This window comes from Mandrillus leucophaeus, unplaced genomic scaffold, assembly GCF_000951045.1.
Source record: "Mandrillus leucophaeus isolate KB7577 unplaced genomic scaffold, Mleu.le_1.0 Scaffold680, whole genome shotgun sequence".
In the NCBI taxonomy this organism is placed as follows: domain Eukaryota; kingdom Metazoa; phylum Chordata; class Mammalia; order Primates; family Cercopithecidae; genus Mandrillus; species Mandrillus leucophaeus.
This window is the reverse complement of record NW_012107364.1, coordinates 114594-120931: the sequence shown is the minus strand read 5'-3', so window position 1 is coordinate 120931 and position 6338 is coordinate 114594.

Sequence of the window (6338 nt, the reverse complement as noted above, 5' to 3'; positions counted from 1 at the left end):
TTTTGAGATGGAGTCTCGCCCTGTTGCCCAGGCTGGAGTGCAGTGACACCATCTTGGCTCATTGCAAGCTCTGCCTCCCAGGTTCACGCCGTTCTCCTGCCTCAGCCTCCCAAGTAGCTGGGACTACAAGTGCCCGCCACCACACCTGGCTAAGTTTTTGTATTTTTAGTAGAGACAGGGTTTCACCATCTTGGCCAGGATGGTCTCAATCTCCTGACCTCGTGATCTGCCCGCCTCAGCCTCCCAAAGTGCTGGGATTACAGGCATGAGCCACCACACCCGGCCGGATTTCACACTTTTAAGATTTAGGATGCTAACCTGTAGTCAATCTGAAAGACAACCTAATAAATTTCCGTGTTTTTTTGTTTTTGTTTTTTTTTGAGACGGAGTTTTGCTCTTGTTACCCAGGCTGGAGTGCAATGGCACGATCTCTGCTCACCGCAACCTCTGTCTCCCGGGTTCAAGCGAATCTCCTGCCACAGCCTCCTGAGTAGCTGGCATTACAGGCAGGCGCCACCACGCTTGGCTAATTTTTTTGTATTTTTAGTAGAGATGGGGTTTCTCCATGTTGGTCAGGCTGGTCTTGAACTCCCGTCCTCAGATTATCTGCCCGTCTCAGCCTCCCAAAGTGCTGGGATTATAGGCATGTGCCACCGTGCCCGGCATACATTTCAGTGTTTGATTTTGCTTTTTCCTGCTCACTGTTACCATAAACTTCTGCACCCTGTGCTGGTGTTCGTGCTAGACCTGAAATCCTACTGACCACCAAACAGGCCCAGCCCAGATGACAGCTCTGCTGTGAAGTCCTTCCCAGTCTCATAGACAACACTATTCCTTTTCTAAGAACCGGAAACAATGATGTACATAAAACACACACACAAACACACACACACATACAGAGACACCTGCACACATCCTCACACACACTTGCCACCATCTGGAGACAACGATCGCTGCCTGCTGGTCCGCCCCTCTCCCACCCCAGCCTCTCAGGGGCCCCAGGCAGAGGCACTGCTATTAATAGTAGGGGCCCTGTAGGTACACTGGAGGTGGGGAAAGGAAGGGCTCCCCAAGAATACCCCTGCCTGGATGACAGCCACCCCATGGGGGACATGGCCACCAGGAAACTTAGGTCTTGAATAAGGTGGAGGCAGCAGATACAGGCTGGAAGGAGAAGGTGGGGCCGGATTCCTGGGGTCCCTAAATGCCAGGATAAGGTACTTTTATTGTCTCCTGGGGAGCAAGCTTTGAAAGAGGCTGGGGCCCATGGGGGCAGCACTGAGGAGGCTAGCCTGGAGGGAGATGGCCACTGAAGGGGCACACCTGTCCCTGTCCCTGATGGCTCAGTCCTCACTGGCACCAGGAATCCCTTGGTCGGGAATGGGGGGTGTCATGGCCTCCCGCCTGGTGCCTGAACACCCCGACATGTTCCCCCGAGGATTCTGCACTCCTTTTCTTTTTTTTTCTAGAGAGTCTCACTCTGTCACCCAGGCTGGAGTGCAATGGCGTGATCTTGGCTCACTGCAACCTCCACCTCCTGGGGCCAAGTTATTCTCCTTCCTCAGCCTCCTGAGTAGCTGGGATTACAGGTGTGCACCACTACGCCCAGCTCATTTTTTGTATTTTTAGTACAGATGGGGTTTCACCATGTTGGCCAGGCTGGTCTCGAACTTTTGACCTCAAGTAATCTGCCTACCTCAGTCTCCCAGAGTGCTGGGATTACAGGCTTGAGCTACTGCACCTGGCCTGTACTTCCTCCCTCTGCCCTGATGCCCCCCAATGATTGCTGAGTCGCTCAGGCTTTCTCTCCTTGAAGTCTCTGCTCCCCTCGAGCTGCTCCCTCTTTTGGACTCCCCGCTTGTTTTTGTCACCCACACTGAACACCTTCTTGTCATTGACTCACACTTGCTTTCCTTTTTGTGTGTGTGTGTGTATGTGTGTGTGTGTGTGAGAGACAGGGTCTAGATCTGTCACCCAGGCTGGAATGCAGTGGCATGATCGTAGCTAACTGCAGCCTCAACCTCCCAGGCTCCAGTGATTCTCCCACCTCAGCCTCCCCAGAAGCTGGGACTACAGGCTCATGCCACCATGCCTGGCTAATGTTTTGTATTTTTTGTAGAGACAGGGCTTCTCCATGTTGCCCAGGCTGGTCTTGAACCCCTGGGCTCAAGAGATCCTCCCACCTTGGCCTCCCAAAGTGCTAGGATTCCAGGCGGGAACCACCGCACCCAGCCTGCTCTTGCTCTTCCATCCCTGCATTGGTGTCGCCTCTCCCTGCGCGCAGCTGCTGCACCAAGTGCCTGGCACACCCGTGGTCCTGAGGAGGTGCTATAACACGAGATTCCCTGAGGGCCTCAGATCTGGGTGACTCCTTTGTGTGACACAAGGCAGGAAGCAGAGTTCGGTGGATCATGTGCTGCCCTAGGGGATGAGGGATGTCCTTGATCTCTTGTGAGCCAGGCTTGGCCACTCTTCCAGGGGACCCTCCCCCACTCCTTAGCCTGGCCGGTGGCCTTCCTGTTCTGCCCAGGGTGGTGTCTCCCACATGCTCTGAAGCTGGCCCTTTGCTCTGAGGTCCTGAAGGGCAGGGTGTGTGTGTGAGTCGCCCACCATTGGGGCCTGGTGGGGTGAGGTGGCATCTAAGTGGGACTGCTGCCAACCCCCTCCTGGGTCTGAAGTGGAGGAGCCAGCAGCTCACTGACAGGAGGCCTCAAAGAGGCCATGGCCATTCCACTGGGCTCAGGAGCACCAGGGCCTTTATCAGGGCTTGTGGCTGGGAGCAAGGCCAGGCCCTGGGGCTTCTGGGCCTGCTCTTCTTGAGGGGCAGCCTGCAGGATGGCCTTGTATTGGCCCGCGGGTGTCCCATGGCCTCCTGGATCTGAAGGCCCTGCCCTTGCCCTTCAGCACGACCCTCCAGTGCCAGCGTTGACCTCCACAGAGCTTGTCCCGGTAGAGGATGTGAGGGTGAGCCTGGAAGAGGTGACCGTCTACAACCACCTTGGCTTCTAGATACCACCCTTGCCCTGCCAGCTGCCTGGGTGAGACCTACCAGGGGACCCCTTGCCTTCCATCACACAGCCTGACTCTCCCTGAATCTGCCTCCTGCAGGCGGAGGTCCACCTCAGGAAAGGCTCAGGCTACTTCTTCCTCAACACCAGTGCTGCGGACGACATCAAGATGGCCTACCAGGAGGCCAGCACCATCACCATGGTGAGTTTGGGTCATTGGTCCCTGGGGTGATTTTCATTCTTCATCTGAGCCATTGTGAAGTTCATAGATTGGTTGTTTCAGAAGCCGTCAATCGCATCAGCTATAACTAGCAAAGCCTTTAGAGTCTCCGATTTATTCTGCAACTTTAGTCATTTTCATGCTACCTTTATGATTTTTTTGTTTGTCTTTTTGAGACAGGGTCTTACTCTGTCACCTGGGCTGGAGTGCAGTGGCAGGATCATAGCTTACTGCAGCCTTGACCTCCTGGGCTTAAGCAATCCTCCCAGCTCAGCCTCTGGAGTAGCTGTGACATGTGCACACCACCACACTCGGCTAATTTTTGTATTTTTTGTAGAGATGCGGGTCTTGCCATGTTGCCCGGGCTGGTCTTGAACTCCTGGGCTCGAGAGATCTGCTGGCCTTGGCCTCCCAAAATGCTGGCATTACAAGCGTCACTCTCCGTGCCCAGGCTACCTTTGTGATTTTCATTCCATGTCCACAAACTACCCACACTGTTACCTAATGGTTTCCTTTCCGTCAATCTTTTCATTAAAATCAAAATGTTATTGCATAAGCAGCACTATAACAACCCTAAAGAAAATTCCTTTTAAAAGAGGTTGCACCTTTATCTATTCCCCCAGGTTTATTTCTTGACCCTCTCCCTATTCTTGCAAGTGTTGACTTAGCCGTGCTCAAGGCATGGAAGAATTTAGTGTTCTGTTCTTTTCCATTATGTTATTCTTACTTTTTCTATTTCTCCGTGTTGATATGGAGGCCGGCTGATTATTTTTATGCCATAATTTGTACTTTAGCCATTCTCTTCTAAATAGAGTGTTTGGATGGTCATAATGTTTTTATTCTTTCAAAAATATAGGAAAGCATAGAATGAAAGGAATAAAAACAAACACTATCAGACATGTCTGTATATCTGCAGGATGGGTTATGATGCAATCACGAATATGGAACTTATTCTAAAAGGGAACTCTCACTACTGAAAGTGTCGTAAACCCTCCCTAAGTCAGTAACCCAAGGCAGTCCAAAGCACCCGGGGCTGACACAATAATGACAATGACCCAGCAATGACACCCACCCCTGCGTGTCAGTAAATCACAGCTGTGCTGTGGCCTTTGAGCTTCTGCGAGCCCAAGACCTGTTTTCCTCAGTTAAAAGGGGTGGTTCCGCGTGTTTGAGGAGTGTTGCGGTCAGGCCAGCATCAGAGGAGACTTTCCCTGGACCCAGTGAGGCCTGGGTTGATTCAGTGCTTGGCGTGTGGTGGGGACTCAGACGATGCAGCCCCTGTGGATGGGCTAGAGGTGCCCTGACTGTGGGGCTCCTGCGGTCCTGATGCCCGGGTTTGCTCTCCGCTTTGCCTGGTTTATGCAGGTGAGCCCTCGCAGGCTCGCGGCGGCGGGAAACAACTTCCTGGCTTCAGGAAAGGCCAAAGTCGGAGTTCACCTTTGCAGTGACCATGTCCCAGAGTCTCCTTTCAGAAACACAGCCAGGGCACCTTTCTCTGGCTTTTTGTACCTACTGACTGTCTTCACACAGGCCATCACCAAATTAACTTCCTCTGGGATGAGACAGGTGTAAAGTTGGCGAGGGGAAGCAGCAGTATGTGAGGAACACAGCTGGAAGTGTTGTGCTAAACGGACCTGGCCCCTAGGTGCAGTGTCGGGGAGTAACAGGGCATGGTGGAGACTGTGGCAAACGAGTGCACTGGCCGGGTCTAAGGGCAGCCACCAAGCACCTCTAGCTAATTTCTGTTGTTGTTTTTAATCACACTTGTATTGAGGTTACTCACACACCATACAATTCACACACCTAAAGCATACAGTTCAGGGCTTTTTAGCACATTCACAGAGTTGACAACCATCACCAGGTCACTTGTACATGTTTCTGTTACCTCACAATGAAACCCATCCACTCCAGCTGTCAGCTCCCTATTATTGCACACAAACACACACACACACACACGTGTGCACTCTGTCCCAGGTTTGAGCAACCACTGATCTACTTTGTGTCTTTATGGATTTGGCTGTTCTGAACAGCTTATGTAATTGGAATCATACAACGTGTGGTCTTCTGTGAGTGGCTCCCTGCACTTCACATGTTTTCCAGTTTCATCCACGTTGTAGCATATGTCAGTGTTTCAGTCCTTTCTATGGCCAAATAGTAATCCATTGTATGGCTATGACACATTTTCTTCATTTGCTCATCATTGTTGGAGATTTAGTTAGTTTTCACCTTTTGACTTTTATCAATAATGTTACTGTGAACATTTGTATACAAGATTTTATGAGGACATGTTTCCATTTCGGTTGGGTATATACCCAGGAGTGGAATCTCTGGAGTCACGTGGAAACTCTGTATTTACCTTTTTGAGGAATGGTCAGACTGTTTTCCCAAGTAGCCGCACCATTTCACATTCCCACCAGCAGTGTAGGAGCATTCCAATATCTCCATATCTTTGGCAACACTTATTATCAGGCTTTTTAACTGTAGCCATCCTATTGGGTGACAGTGGTACCTCATTTTGGTTTTGATTTACATTTCCCTGACGGCTAATGATGTTGGGCATCTTTTCATGTGTTTCTTCATTATTTATAAGTCTTCTTTGTACAAATACTTATGTGGATCCTTTCCCCAGTTTTTGTCTTTTTCTTAAGTTGTAGAAGTTCTTCATATATTCTAGAAACAAGTCCTTCATCAGATGTGATTTGCAAATATTTTCTCCCATTCTTTAGGTTGTCTTTTTACTTTCTTGGTGGCGTCCTTTCAAGCACATGCATGTTTAATTTTTTTTTTTTTTCAGTTGTTGCTCATGTTTTTGATATCATATCTAAGAGGCCATTGCAAACCTGAGTTTATGGAGATTTACCCTATGCTTTCTTCTTTTTTTCCTTTTTCCTTTTTTTTTTTCCAGTCAGAGTTTCACTCTTGTCACCAAGGCTGGACTGCAGTGGTGCCATCTTTTTTTTTGTTTGTTCGTTTTTTGTTTTTGAGACAGAGTCTCGCTCTGCCGCCCAGGCTGGAGTGCAGTGGCGCAATCTCAGCTCACTGCAAGCTCCGCCTCCTGGGTTCACGCTATTCTCCTGCCTCAGCCTCCTGAGTAGCTGGGACTACAGGCG